Raw genomic sequence first — 17,328 nt, 5'->3', positions numbered from 1 at the left:
TTTAGATATGTCAATGTCAAAAGTGACGTTTCTTCAAACAAAAATGTCACTTTTGACACTGACATATCTATATCCATATCATATTGACGTAGGTATCTTAAAGTTCGAATCGGGCAGTATTGTCTCTATTTTAACATGTAAGTAAACTGAAATAAATGTTATATACCTACTCATGAAAAAGTGACCGAGTTTACCGGTGGACGAGGGCGGAAGCGAACCGTTCCCTAGTTGGTTTTAAAATGTTTAATTCAATGACTCTGCCAGCGTCATATATTTCATTTCTCAAGTAACGAGATGTTTCTAAAGATACTCGTATCATTCTAATTGCAACTGCAGTCAGCGACCTCATTAAAGTATTTTTTTCTTGAAATTTCACTCTTAATTACATAAGTAAATCTTATTAATGCCCTTTGCTATATTATTATTCATACTATGTAGGTATATAACTATGGCTATGCAGTATTATTATTCTGGTTACGTGCTTTATCTCCTAGCTATCGGCGCGATTCGGGAAAAGAATTAGACATACACTAGATATGAAATAGTAAAGATATGTGACGTTCCACGGCAAAAGGTACCTTATGTCGGCTGGCGCTTACGCTATTATTGACGCCGCTACAATATTCAGACGGGGCAATGGTACCTTTTGCCGTGGAACGTCAAATATCTTTACTATTTCATATCTAGTGAATGTCTAATTCATTTCCCGAATCACGCCGTATGTATATTCGTCAATAACAAACGCAACTAATTTAAAACTCATTAGCAGACTTTGGACAAAAGCTGGTATTTCTATTTTTAGACTAGACGCATAAAAAACGTCCATAGTTTAAAAATGTCATTAGTTTTCTTTACTTGTTCATTAAATACACGACGACGTTGCACTAAATGAATATTCAAGAAGTTTGGAAGGGTGCTAAGAGAACCAATTTGTGTTCTAGCGGTGAACAAAGATAGTAAATCAGATGAAGAACAGTATGGCACTTTAAAATACTTTTCACCTCAGCAGCTCGAACAAGGGTACTTTGCTTCTTAAAAACAGTGAGCAAAATGCGATTTTGCTCACTGAGTGAGACAAAATGACATTCAAGTGACCTTTATAGTCAAATGTCATTTCAACATGCGGGGTCTAATACAAGTTCGAAATACTTGGGTTCTATTATCTCTGTCCCTTTCACACTGTTAGCAAAAAGAAACAGACAAAAAAAGTTAAAACGACATTCAACGATATATTGAGGGTTTATAATAGACCCCCGAAAACTTTAGACCGCATCGTTCCAAACCACGTACGAGTATGAATTCTTAATAATTAATTAATAAAATAAAGTTTAAGATTTGATAAAATCTGATAAAATACTATATTTTATTTAGGTATTTTATTGTACAATTAAAATAATGAACTCAAAAAATACACAGATTATCACGCAATATTAATTATTGTACTTTTAAGAATGTCTACCATAGAATGTCTATCCGCAATTCGGACCGTATCTTACAAAGTTTTTTTTTTACAAAAAAAAGTTGTCGATTGAAGTGTCAGTTGATGTTCGTTATTTCCATATTATTTTAATGAAATGTATTATTACGTTTTGTTTTTGTGTTCGATTGCGGTAATTAAACTTAATTGTTTGTATATCTTAAGAAAACATGAGTACAGGTATTAAGTGATGAAGAAGGATTACATTTTTCAAGTTGTCTAATAGGTATGTTCTCACTGCTCAGGTGAAAAATGTTGTGTACTACACGAGATCAAAGTTATTTACATCTCGTGCGCTTTTGAGTCCCTTACTACGCTCAAGATTCTAAATTAGATTCACTCGCTACGCTCATGAATCTATTATAGAATCTTTCGCTTGCACGGGACTCAAAATAAGCACTCGAAGAAATATCAAACTTTGATCTCTTGTTGTACAAATAACTATTTCACCACACCAACGTGAGGAAAATACTAATTCTAAAACATCAATTAGTTAGCTTTTAATTTTAGGTACCAATTTGTGTTCTAGCGGTGAACAAAGATAATAAATTAGATGAAGAACAGTATGGCACTTTAAAATACTTTTCACCGTGAGGAAAATACTAAATACTAGTTTTTAAGTTTAGGTACTAGATATTAATTTTATTATAAAGTAGTTTTATATAAGTATTTCAGATTCATTATTTGTTGACCAATACATTTATTTAACCGTACAAAAATCAAACAAAATCAAACCAAATCGAATCAAAATTTACGTTTATTAAATATTAATCATTCAAGATCATCATTTGAAAGTCAAATCTACCAGCCAACAGACTTTACTTTTCGATTGGCGTTTGTCGATCATCGATTATCACCTGACTAGACCCCCAGGACGATTCTATCCAATTATTGTAGGTATTATCATGGGAATTACATACACCAAGTTTCTATAGACTTGTAAGATTTTACATTGGTACCGTAAAATGGGGTGAGTAGGGTCAAAACTGAAATTCAAACCTCGATAACATTTTATTTTTACATATGAAAACTGAATGGTGTATATAATAAGTGTTCCGGACGTTTGTATTTTAGTTTTTATTTTATTTTGGGTAGTTCCATTTCATAACTTTGACGATAAAGAGGAAAACCGACCTCACCCCGTAGTGCCTCGTATTTGGGGTGAGAGGGGTTTTCATACAAAGGTGATTTTGGAAGATTGTTGGATCGATTTTTTGGGTTACTATCAAATTTACCTTGTCGCTAAACGACCATTTCAGCTAGATGACATAAAAGTAAAATACACAGTCAGCATAGAGTCAATTCAGCTGGACAACATGAAAGTAGAATACTCAGTCAGCAAAGAGTCAATTTATTTATATTCTTAGCCATCCAGCTAAGAATTAGAATGAATAAGTAGCTAAACGTCTGGAAATATAAATAATCCGTATGATTAGAATACCTAATAAGCCGAAAGTAAAATTATTTGATTGACGTGAACACAGAACGAGTTAGTAGCAAAACGTCTGGAAATGTAATGTGTCAATGTGTTTACAATACAAAGTATGCGCGGGAAGGTTTTAATTATCAAGTGTCATATCAAAATCAAGACGTTTTGCTAACGGGTGGTTTGGCGTTTATTCCATTTAGTAAAAAAGACATTACACAATACAGACTAATTAGCGTTTATGTCTATTAAGTAATAAAGACATTCGAAGATAAAGAATTTTTGCTGCTAGATCATTTTAAATTGTAACATTCTAAGATCCAGACGTTTTGCTAAAGGGGCATTTAGCATTCATGTCTATGTTGTTACAAAGACATAACACAATCCAGACATTTCAGCTATATTGTCCTTTAGCGATAACGTAAATTTGATAGTAACCCGATTTTTTTTATTATGCGTATTACTATAGCTCCATTTAAAATTGGAATACATTATTTTTGTAGCAGTAGCCTTAAGACGAAACGGGAGCTGAGCTAAAAGTCAATTTTGAGATTTCAAGCTGAATATACCCGTCGCTCTGACGGGGCGTGAGAGACTGTATTTGTGTGTGTAATGCACGCACACAGATGCGTACGCTTGCACCCGCGCGCGCCTCATTGCCGACAATTTGCAATGTTATTTTTCGTGCGTTACTGCCACGAGGCGTTCACTTATTACTTACTGTGTTGCGATTGAATTTTTTGAACCGGCTTACGTTTACGGAACTCGATAATCTTTCTACTACTGTGACTTGGCTTTGTTTACTTGACTTTGCTGATCAGCTTATTGTTTTGGACTCCGTGAGTTGTGGTTACCTATTGGACCGCACGCAATTCATCTACCTTTATTCAAGTAATTAAGCGTAATTAGCCGAAACCTTTATAAGAGTGTAATTCATAAGAAGTACATAAGATATAATTTATGTACTGGTTTGCTGTTAGCTTTTAATTGTATCACTTTACATATATGTTACTCAAATAACTAACACGGTTACACTGTAAGAACATTATTTTTCAGGTAGGCCTTATTATACCTACTATAGGCCTTATTACCTCCTAGTACCTTAGTAGTAGTAGTACTACTACGGAAATTGATTCAAAGACTCAAGACTGACTTAAGTGGCAGTAGGGTGTAGGGTTTTTTCTAGGCTTAATGAGTTCGCTGAAGCTTATTTTTTATACTTAGCGCACAGAACCACTAGTTTAACAGTATCAGCTCTAACCACATGTCACCATTTTGTCCTTTACGTAACAAACTCAGGGGCCCAGAATATCCGATGTACCTATCAAATCAAGGTTCTGTACCAAATAAGGCCCGGTTATTATAGTTCGTTATTTTTTAGCATTAGAAAGAAGGTAAACAATCATGACGTGTCTTTTTATTAATAATTATTGAAAAACGCTTTCAAAAATTAGTTTATATTACTTATGAAAGCAAAAGAATATAAAAAAGTATATGATTAATACATACATACATACATACATACATACAATCACGCCTATTTCCCGGAGGGGTAGGCAGAGACCACGGATTTCCACTTGCTACCATCCTGACATACCACTTTCGCTTCCTTCACATTCATAACATTCCTCATACACGCTCGCCGGTTTAGGGTGCTCTTGCTCATTAATATGATTAATATGATTTATAATTCTAACATATTTGCTATGACTTATTTTTCAATGGTAATTTTTAATAAGACATGTCAAAATCTGTTACCTTAATGCAAAAAAAACGAACTTTAAGCGTGCTAACTTTCAAAATTTCATTTTTTATAAGATAGTATAAGTAGATGGGCAAAAATTTTGCGTCCATGTCCACCAGTGAGTAAGTGATTGAGATACCTAAACATTTAACTTTATAATGTAAAATGATATAATTTACTAACCTACTCGTTTAATTTCAGGTAGGTTGAATAAGGAACCAAGTAACCATGGGGAGGAGCAGTATTTACTAACATTTTCTTTTTGGGTCTTCAGAGTGTATCGTTTCCTTTTTTTTGCACATATTACACTTAAATATATATTCTCTGTGTAAACCCTTACGTCTTTCAATGACAAAGGCAAGATCAGCAAATGTACAATTTGTATGATCGTGCCTGATATTTGAGATCACAGAAAATAAATATTTTAAATCCACTATTCTGCGACCTTCTAAAATTTTGTTTTATCATGATTCATGATCAAAAAGCTCGGATTCAATAGTCATATCAAACGTCGATTATGCAGTTGATGATGAGCTTGCATTTTCTACCATTGGTGCTGCAAATGCATCAACCGGTGGCGATAAACTTTGCCCTCTTGTAAAACAAATTACTATTGTGATTGTGTCCAGCAAAAGGCCAAAATTCGGTTTACTTTCCTGTTTAAAATATTACTAATTTATTCATATTTCAGATTAGGTACATAGGTAACTGTCTGAATGTTACAATGCCAGCTGGCAAATTCTATCACATTTGTTTGTTTGGTAGTCATGGTAACATTCACTTACTTACATTGATATCCTTATTAAGATCTGTATCTTATTATCCAGACCTTAAAATATTGCCACCGTTGCCCTTTAAAAAAATACTGTTTAAATAATTGGCTACTCAAACAATGCTTCTATAGTATAAATAATGACTACACAAAAATGGGTAGTATTGTATATAATGCACGAAATAAGGCCCGATTCTTAAGCGGGTTTAAATTTTGAGGCCATGTCCGCTAATACTATAGACAAAATATCAAGTTTAATAAACACAAAAAAAAAACATTGATGGGCCTTATTTTATAATTTAGGCCTTACTTTGTAATTTAAAATAGAGTTAGGCCAAGAAAAATCTATAGCGATTTTGATAGAACACGCAGTGCAAGTATTATTTCAAACGTCGCTTCTATGAAATTATGACATATAAATAACACTTGCACTGCGTGTGCTATCAAAATTGCTGTAGACTTTTCTTGGTCTGACTCTAAAATATTCTTTATTACACCACAAACATAAAAACAAATTTAAAAAAAACCCGGCGAAGTGCATGTCGGACTCGCACACGAAGGGTTCCGTACCATTATTTATAAAAACGGTCACCCATCCAAGTACTGACCCCGCCCGACGTTGCTTAACTTCGGTCAAAAATCACGTTTGTTGTATGGGAGGCCCCACTAAAATTTTTATTTTATCCTGTTTTTAGTATTTGTTGTTATAGCGGCAACAGAAATAAATCATCTGTGAAAATTTCAACTGTCTAGCTATCACGGTTCGTGAGATACAGCCTGGTGACAGACGGACGGACGGACAGCGGAATCTTAGTAATAGGGTCCCGTGTTTTACCCTTTGGGTACGGAACCCTAAAACCGATTTACAATGTAGATAAAGGTAGCAACAGGCGGTCTTATCGCTGTTAGTTCTTATTCTTCGTTTGTTTAGCATTAGAGTGAAGGTGACGTGTCTTTTTTAAGCATGCAATCGTATAATTATTTAGCTTTTTTTGTAATAGTTATGTACTTAGTGGTTAATATTAGTATTTACTATTTTTTTTTTCAATAATGCTTAAAAATGAAGTATAGACATGACAACCAAATATTAACGCCATTGTAGGGCAGGATATACAGAACATGAATCATTAGTACTGTCACGCTCCGTGATTGTTGAGCCATTTAGGGTTCTAGCTAAATTGGACATTCCATAGAGCACGAGTAAGTATGGAACAACCAATTCAGCTAGGACCCTAAATTGCTCGACAATTACGAAGCGTGCCTGTAGGTACCTAAAAATTTTGTTAACCCATTTTAACCATGCAATAAAATATTTTTGATTTTGATTTCTAATTTGAAATATTAGAATCAAAAAGTTCATAATAGATTGTATATCATAACTACAAAAATGTGTTCCCTACTCTCAACCCAAAACCCCTTGTATCTTAGGATCTAGATATTTTCACACAAGACGGTTTATCGATAACTTCTTACATCACTAGATTATCGACATTAAATGTCGACTATTTGCCCATCACTTTTCTGGCTGTGTACGTATTTAGAAACTTGACTCCGCCCCTAAAATTAGTGCGATAGGGACAACTGCAGCTGAGGCGAAAAATCTTGCGTAAAAATGACAAAAATCGAGGTTTCGTAGTCCTCTTTTTCCTCCCCCAAAACTTAACCAATCGTAACCAAATTTGGAAATCTAAATGATTATGAAATTATCTGTGTCGGACCGTTTTGCTTTTTTGGGTAATTGATATCAGTTTTGAATACCACGCCTCTCATTGCGGCATAGTCTATTAGGCCATTTTGGCCGTTTTTGAAGGGCTCTAGCGCCTTAAAAAACAAAAATATCAAAAAAAGCAAAACGGTCCGACACAGATATTGACAATATTAATCTGTGTTGAAAAAATCATTGCTCTAGCTTCAAAAACCACGGAGGAAAACGAGGACTACGTTTGTATGGAGGAATGACCACTCCTGTTGGCTCTTAAAATCCCCCGCGAAACCTACTCACCCCGTTTTACGGTACTTAGTTCGTTACAAGGGTGATATTCCACCTGTCCAATCTCTTGGGCCAATGTGTATTTGCGTCTCACATTTTGCTTAATGAGAGAGTGAGACGCAATGAGATTGGACCAAGAAATTGGACAAGGAATACCGTCCTTAGTGAGAAGTGAGGCTACAATTTCCTCTGCGTTTCTCACTGCTGTGTCGGCGCTAAATAACTAAATGAAACAACTTTCTAATTGTTTCCGTCCATTTATCTCCGCGAAGCGCCTTTTGCATTTCAATGCCCTTTAGTTTTAGTGCTTTCCATTATTTCAACGGGCAAAATGGTAACTATACAAAGCGGCTTGCCAGACGTGGCATTTTAAAGGATGACTCACGCTAGACCAGGCCAGGGCCGGGCCGGAGCTTCCGGCGCTTCGTTTTCTATGGAAAGCACCACGTGATCAGCCATCAGCCGTCATAATGACATGTCAGACGCCTCTGCACGGGCCCGGCCCGGTCTAGCGTGAGTCATCCTTAATAGTAAAACGCGTTGAAATATTTAGGAGAATTATCAATTAAAACCAGATTATAATTCAGTGTTTAGTTATTTTCTTGGTCCATTTCAAAGTCGACTATTATTTTCGTTTTGGCTACGGCTCAAACACTTTTTAGGGTTCCGTACCCAATGGGTAAATACGGGACCCTATTACTAAGACTCCTCTGTCCGTCTGTCTGTCTCTCACCAGGCTGTCTCTCATGAACCGTGATAGCTGGAAAGTTGAAATTTTTACAGATGATGTATTTCTGTGGCCGCTATAACAATAAAAACACTAAATAGTACGGAACCCTCGGTGTGCGAGTTCGACTTGCACTTCTCCGTTTTTTTTAACAAAATATGACTTTAACTCCACTTTAGCTTTGACAGGTTTTATTAATGTGGCTTTGACTAATTAAAAGTAAATCAGTAATGTCTGATTCTGAATCGTTATTATTACCTACGATTTTATAATAATACCAGTAATAAGTAGGATATATCAAAACCAACAAAAATTACCAGTAACGAACGGAAACTGTTACAGAATGCGATTGGTATCTGACCGACATGCCTGGCCGCTTTCATATCATTCACCAAGCGTACGCGAATCAGACGCTCAGTATCTAGTATACGCCCGCCCTTAATGAAATTACCGCGACAGTATTTATTTTACTTATTTGGGCGATGTACAGCAATACAAACATTAATACTGAGCGTAAAACAGTAAAAAATATATCAATAGAGATGTCCACAAAAATGTAACTATTAACTTACAATAGCAAGATAGAGGCTCTGGTAAATTCACGACCACTGACAGCGCACTAACCTAACTATAATCTTAATAAATGCCCTATACTGATCCACCTGAATTCTCAATTTAATGACTCGGTAGGCCATTGAAAGAACACACTGAGCGATGAATTACTGAAAGTTTAATTTTAGTCACAGTGCATTACGTATATGGGTGCTCTTGGATTTCAGAGAGATTATCTGTAATTTTGACATAAAATCATCATCACGTGCCGCGTGCCGAAAACTCTTACCCGTTACCCGTTGCACCAGTCTTCATGCGAGCAAAAAGGCAACGAAAACTCTTGAGAAACATATAAATGTAAGTTTACTCCACTTTTCCATACAACTAGAAAAGCGAGGGTACAGTTTCGGGCACTTAAGGATGACTCACGTTAGACCGGGTCGTGTCGGGGCCGGAGCTTCCGGCGCATCGTTTTCTATGGAAAGCATTACGTGATCGCCTGTCATGTCATAGAAAATAAGCTCCGGAAGCTCCGGCCCGGACACGGCCCGGTCTAACGTGAGTCATCCTTTACTTGTAATATGAAAGGCGTAGGGTCAGTTGTTCTACATTGAAACAATCGGACACAGTGTAACTTTTCGATATCTCGGAAACTAGGTGTTACCAGCTAGTGCCGTCTGTCAAGCAAGGGCAGGCTCAGGGACCCCCAGCACCTCACCAATACGCGAGCACACCTCGGAGAAGGAGCACGTTGCTACGAGCGTTATTGTGAATTCGTGCAGCAAAAGTTATTTTTTTCATTTATGTTTCGCAATTTTTAACCAAGATATAGAATCGAGTTTGGCGTTATTTAATTTTTCGTTGTGTTCTATGTGTATTAAAGTTTATTTGGAACTAAATATTTTTAAATTTCGTTTACTCTTTGGTGCAGTTTTTTAAAATTGTTTTAAAAAACTCACAATGAAACATTTGTATGTAGTATACAATGAAACAGGTCTCATGTTTAATGAAACATGATGTTAACTGAACACCATTTACCAGTACACAATGAAACAGACTCATTATTTTTTTTAAATAATTAAAGAATATGTGCGAAATTTGTGAAAGTAAAACACCATGTAAATTGATATTAATTTGTCTATCATATGGCAAAATATAAGATACTTAACTTTAGAAACGGCTGAGATAGGATGGTTTATCAAACTACACAACGGGACTTAATCGCGTATTTAAGTTTTAAGATTTACCTCCGACGTTTCGAGGACGGCGTTGTCCCCGTGGTCTCGGAGACCAGGTCTTAAAACTTAAATACGCGATTAAGTCCCGTTGTGTAGTTTGATAATGTTTAATAATCGTGAAAGTTTAAATTAGGATGGTTTATATGTTGAATGTTTCATTGATGGGAAGTTTATAGGTCACTTGTCTAACATTGAAACAGTCGTTTATAAAACACTATGTTGCAAGAAAGTGTATGAAATCAAGCATGGAGATGCTCAAAACCCTCCCGCGTCCACCTAGTTGGCAATCATGCTCCGTGGACATAAAAGGTGTGCCTTTCTCGCAGCATGCCGTACGTGCCGACCAGATTCTCGATTCACAATGAAACTCAAGTTGTGTACAATGAAACAAGTCTTTCGCTTTTATATATTTCAGCAATCTTATAATAATTTAATACGTCGGAAACCTTTTAAATAACCAATTTCGGCCTACCACTATTTTCTCCTTTCCTTTCTCATTAATTGATTGAAAGCATACCTATATGTATTAATGTCACTTATTTATAACACCGTTTCAATGTTTATTAACGATGTTTCATGGTAGACTAAAGTTATTACATCTGTTTCACTGTAAAAATTAGAGTGTTTCATTGAAAACATGCACAAGTACACAAAGAAACAAAACTCATTTTTTTTAAAAAGGTTCATAATACAAAAACTATTAAATATAAGTAGAAACCAAGAATGCCATACGATAGCCAACTAAATTGTTTATCTTCATGCGAAATTTCAAACTCATAACTTTAAAAACACCAGAGATAGGAAGGTTTGAACTTTTGGTGTTTCATTGATCAACAAGTTACCCTATTATACACATACAGTAAAACGACTAAAATCAAAACCTAAAACCCGGAACAAAATGTCTGAAGCTAAGAGTTAAGCGATTTCAGTCAAAAATTAGGTAGGTACCTGCTTACATACCTAGTTTACCTACGTTAATAACAACAGGATCAAAATATTTACGTAATAATTACGTAAACAATATTTATACAGCGACCTTTACGAAGCACGAAGCCTAAAATAGTGACATTAGATGAGAAGTGGGACAGAAGGTCAGTCGAATCGGAAAAGTGTCATTGAAAGCGGAAATTGAAACAGGGCGGGCAATTTTATTAATAAAAACCAATTTTCGGAGACTTTACGGAAAAGATTCCGAAAATATGCCTACTATTCTGGGTACCGATGAAATTTCCATTTTCTGTGATTGTTACTGTAAAACGTCCATAATTTTATCATACTAGAGATTAAATACATGAAAGTTAAATAAGGATAACCCGATTACTGTACTTGATATATTAATTTAATTTATTTTAAACATATTAGGTACTTTTGTGTCTCGAGTTGGACATTTTATTGTTGATCGTCTAATTTTACTGTGTACCTTTAACCTATAACCTAGGTATACCTACGGAACACCTATTCCGTTATTATAAATACCTAATGCAATTAATATAACGTGTAACCTAAAGTACCTACTTACCTATTAATGTTACAACATACTGAATATGATTACTAAAATGGGAACGCAAATTACTCCGATATTAATTGAATTAAGTAAAGTGTTATTCATTCTTACGTGTCTTATCATTTAAACAAACGTGACGCCAAAGTGTCATTCCAACAATACGATTCATAGACAATCTAGATATTGTAATGTCAGATGTTTTTGAGGTGACTCGTTCGTTAAAGCTGCGATTATTGATGAGAATGATGAAAATCTTATTATAAATGATATTTTTCAGTGGTTATTTGGTTGATCTCAATACTTTGTAAGTTTCTATACGTATACAACATTTTAAGTGATGATTATTGTGTAGGTAATTCCAGAGAAAAATGTGATAATGTCTTCGAGACGTGTTTGACATGATAGGACGAGTAAGGATGAATACACTTCAGACAGGTAGACAGACGGAAATGTGTTTTTGAAGACGGTCATAAACGAAGGAGAATATCACAGACATTCGATTTCTTGTTCAAATATAGATATTTTTAACGTCGAAAATAAAGTTACTCAATTTTGGACGAGGAATGACGTAAAGAGCAAGAATAAAGATGCCTCCTAAATACCGTTTATTTTTATTTTTAAACCATCGGTTTTATTTTGTTTCGAGAGTTTCAATCTGGGTTTCACAATTGTTGTTGCAATTAGACTCTGAAACATTGCGGGCATTTCCAAACAGTTTCGAGATTTAAAAATAATTTCATTACATAATGTCTTAGTTAGGTTCCCGCGATACTCATGAAGTAAAACTATGGAAACGGATTATATCGCGTACCTATAATAAATTTAAAATACATCCCGACGTTTCGGGGTTAACGGGTGAGGGTGACTGAGGAAAAAATATATAGGTTTTATTTTACGTTTATTTACCTCTATCAAAATTAATTATATTTTTCGTTCCGCGATATATTTCGTTTCCATAGTGTTATTTCATGATTTTAAACATGTTAAATTTCAATATGTACCTATACACATTTAAAAAATAGATAAACAATGTCTAGGCTAGGCACTGTTGTCGTCTATTAAGTATTTATTTTTTTAGTTAAAGTCATTTACGATTGATCGAGATTTGTTTTTGTTAAAAACATGTTTTTTTATAAGTATTAGAAGTTAGGAGATATAAATTACCAGCATCGGTGTGACAAAAGCTAAAGTCTATAACAGTATTTCATACTTTGACATTAACGAGACCTGAAGGAGCACTAAACATTAATAAACTTCAGCCCTTCGTAATAACGCAGACTAAAGACAGTTACAATAAACGTAAATCATCCCAAATGACTTCACCAACAAAGTGCTTAGAGTCTAAGCCTTAGACGTCTAATTGATTTTAAAGTATTTAAGTGACGTCTCTAATAGTTATTTGTTTCACTCGGGGGCAAAGTTGTTGTTTAACCGCTCGTGCTAATATTGATACCCGAGCAAGCGAACGATTCCAAAACCACGAGCGTAGCGAGGGGTTCGAAAAATGGAATCTTGAGCGTTGCGAGAGTTTCGAAGCACGAGGGTTAAACAAAATTTGCCCCCGAGTGAAACATAAACATTTTCACCACACCAACCCGAACCAAATATTAAATATAAAATATCAAATAAAATCAAACCGAATCAAATTCAAATGAATGTTATTAAATATTTATCATTCAAAATCATCATTTAAAAGTAAATTCTACCAGCAAACATAAGAAAACAACTCAAAATTTTTGATTACTTTGCCTCAAATGTGAATTACTGATAGCAATCCGTTTTTGAAGTGCAAAGTAAGCCTTTCCGAGCTGGTGTGGTGAAAAATAATAACCATAGTATTTTTATTCGTGTATTCTATATGTATAGTTTATCAGAATTATTAGTTGTTAAGTTGTTTTCCTTTGTTCTAATAAATTCCTCTCTTCTCCTTGCACAATTTTTACATGTCTCTGTTTGGCCCGATGGTTGACTGGCAGAAAATGCCATTAGGCATTAAGGCCGCCATTTGTATTTTTTTTATGTTTTGTGCAATAAAGTTTAAATAAATAAATAACTGTTTGATAACTATTCATGGGCGATAAATTTGTGTGTCAATCATTATTTTACTGACGGTAGAATGTACTTACTGGTAATAATAATATGAAGAGATTTTTTTTATTAGGTATTATAAATAAATCTCAAAAATTGATGAGGTTCTTAGACCTAAATATATCTCACGAAGAGTTTTACCCTATTTTCGCACTTTTTTTTAAATAATATTTTAAAATTATAATTTCTAAACTAAGTCCCTACTCTAAGTTTCATTAAAGTACACCTTATAGTTTTTGAGAAAAATGGCTGTGACACACGGTCGGACGGACGGACGGACGGAAGGACAGGACGAAACAATAAGAATTTCATTTACGCCATTAGCAACGGGACCCTAAAAACGTATTCGGTACCTACTTACTTATTAATTTAATTTGTTTCAGAATAAGGACACTTAGTACTGCTGTCTGAAGACGACTTCGAAACACTTTGGCTAGTTAGTTAGTTAATTATATTCGTTATTTTAAATAACTTAGTTAGGAATTAGCTATATATGTTTATTGGCTGGGCACTGAAAATCAGTGTAGTCTGGCTGAGTCTCATCCTTTTTACTACACAAAAAATTGTTAATTTGTTGATTTGTATTGTATGTATATTAGGGTGATTCACTTTTGTATGGAGAAAAAAAAAGTTGTAATATTTTTCCTGACTTTGCTCACCAATGGAGTCTCCCCACACTAAAAACTATCTATTTCAATTTTTGAAAGAATCGAATAACGTTTAGAGGTTGCACAAGTTGAAAAGGTAGAGTAAGAACCCCATACATTGCATGAAAATGAACTATGTTCTAAAATGACAAAATATAATGAACTGATACTAAAATCGAATGAGAAAACTGAATTTTGCGTCTAAAACACGATAAAAGCACTTTTCCTTTGGAAACAGGTGGAAAAACTGAATAATCTTAATTAGAACATTTATCGAGTAACCAAAATCCAAGTTTACTACTAATTTTAAAATTTATTTATATGTAGAAGGTTCAGTATCACACTACTCTCCGCTTGGATGGTACCCGCTTAAACCATTTTCTACCCTCCGATGTAGAGTCGTTGGTTATTTGAAAAATCTTTGTTGATGTTGTGCAACCTCTAAATGTTGACCGATTTTAATTTTTTTTAACGTATAATATTATTTTATCAGTTAGAACAAGAATTCAAGCAAAGTCAGATGAAAATCGAAAATTCCGAAAAATGAAACACCCTAATGTATATGCACTTCATTTATGCTGGTAAATAATTACCTATATTTTTATTTATATATTTATTGTTATATTTAAGGTGTAATAAACTCTCGGTCAATAAAATTGAATACATGCTTTTAGTAATTATGATTCCTATTTGTACATAATTATTGCTTTATTTTTTGTATTCGGTTTAGAAAATCCCAGAAAGAAACGGATATACCTACCTACTAGGCTTGAGCTAGTCTTAAGTTGTTATAGTCTTTTGTGTTTTTATTGTTGTATTGACTTTTATTGAATAAATTTTTATTTTTGTTTTCCCTTGATAACTCATCATATTGAGATATTTAATACTTTTCTGATGGTGAAACTCTTTATCATATAATATTGAAAATAATGTGGACTAGAAACGGATTTACTATTACATTTTTATTATGCATAACAATTATTTTCTTCGCGTCAGCTTGCTACGTAGATCACTACGAAACTACGTCTACTGTGAAAAGTGTACAAGTGCAGAAACAAGGATGTGATAGTTATTGTAAATTAAAAAGGATTGTTCTTTATATTATACAACAACTGTTATCCGATGATTGAAAGAAAATAATAAGTTTTATTCTACCTACTTACAATAAAAATATAGCCACATGTTTAGTTTAGTTTAGTTTATTGAACTCTCAATACAATGTTCATGGTTAATGTAAAAGAATACAGAAGCAATTACTTACTTATCGTATAGCGATCGTCGGATACAAAGCAAATAATTAAATTACAATTGATATTATAGAATGATAGAATAGAATGTGACGTTTTCAAGCAAAAAATACCACAATGTCGCTTACCACAAGGACGAAATTTGCTTATATTTTTATACGAATAACCTGTCAGAGCGTCCTTATGGCAAGCGAGAATGTGGCACCTTTTGCTTGGAAACGACACAAAGAGCCATATGTAATAAACCATTTTGAAGGTCGATTAAGTATTTTCATTGTGCTCCCAATCATTTGTGATTTAATTTTGAGCAATAGAAATATCATTTTTCTACTCGTCGACTGTAATTCTTGAATTAAGATTTCTTATACCAAACTGCAATTGGGTATTTTTAATGTATAGGCTCCCAACTCAACTAGAATATTCATTTCGATACAGTTTAGTCAACTATAATGAAATTGACCAATCACAGCTCGCCGCGATCAAGAGGACGAAACAAAACCATAGCTCAAAATAATTATTTATTTTAGGTTGTATAGTAGAAACAATTGCTTCATAAGTCAGAAACGCGCATGTGGGACCCTTAATTTAGCAACATACATAGACTACGAAAACCACTTAGCGTTGCTTGTTAGTCTCCATAGGCTACGGTGGCCGAAATCGAGAAAACAACTGTCTAAAAATTGAATTTAGCGCGGAGCAAGTACCAGGGCCCCATGAGTTACGAGAAGGTGTTGTTGACCAGCCCGCTGAGCCGCGTACCAGTATGAAGGTATCGCGGCTGCTCGCTTATCTTAGCTTTTGGTTTGGTTTGTTTGTATGATTCTACTAGTTTAAAGTATTATTTTTGTTGACGCGTAGAAAAAGTATTGTATACAATAGTGATATAATCAAGCTTTTCTATCTCGTACCTTACTTAGACAACACAGCAAGCTTCGTTGTCTAAACACGGTACTCGACTGGAAAGCTCTCTATTATATCACGATTGCATAAAATACTATTGTAATATTTATATTGTTCAAAATTGAATACAACTACATATACGTAACGTAATTGACCTACGTAACATTTAAACTGGTTACGTATTCACTATCGCTATAATAATATTAATAATAGAACACAATCCTGTTCTTAATTTAGAAAGGTTGCCAACATGCATGTAACATTTATGAGACTTTCCACATGTATTAAGTAAATTGTGTAAAATTAACTTCAACATTATATTCGCAGCATGATTCTAATATAGGTTACACAATTGTAAGGAAAAATTTCTAGGACGAATTTATGCTCATATAAGTCACAGATAGTGAAAATAAAAACATAAGGGTGATAATTTCTATGCAAATAAATCACGTAGTCTAGAATAGCGATATCATGACAACGTTACGCAATACGCATCCACAAAAACACTATAGACCGAGAGCTAGGGGCTTGTAGGTTCCTTTCCTACGTTCAACGCGAACTACCTCTCATAGGAACGCGGTGAACCAACGAAGTGACTTCAATACATCCTCCAACGGCGATAGTAATGTCTGTAATATATTGCAGACATCAGACTCACCATTAATTTGTTGACCACCCATATGAGAGTATGTCGCGTCGAATCCGCTACGCGAGTTCAATCGGATCCCTTTGTTTGACATAATTATTGAATGTCACAATGTAACGATTGTCAGATTATCATTAGTCATAATTCTGAAACCGTTACCTTTTCAGGATTTTCGCAAGGTTATCCTATAGATAGGTTAGGTTAGATTTGTTTTACGGCAATCCTGTAAAGTTATGCGTTTCTGAGAAAAACCAATTTATGACTACCGTAACGAAAATTCGGACAAACAATACAATATGACTTAAAACGTTATGGGGAACCATAGAGACCCGAGTTAAATAGATCCTCCAACGGCGATAGTAATGTCTGC

This window comes from Cydia splendana, chromosome 11 (assembly GCF_910591565.1).
Source record: "Cydia splendana chromosome 11, ilCydSple1.2, whole genome shotgun sequence".
NCBI classification, from domain to species: domain Eukaryota; kingdom Metazoa; phylum Arthropoda; class Insecta; order Lepidoptera; family Tortricidae; genus Cydia; species Cydia splendana.
The sequence above is the reverse complement of the archived record's forward strand: the minus strand, read 5'-3'. Positions refer to the sequence as shown.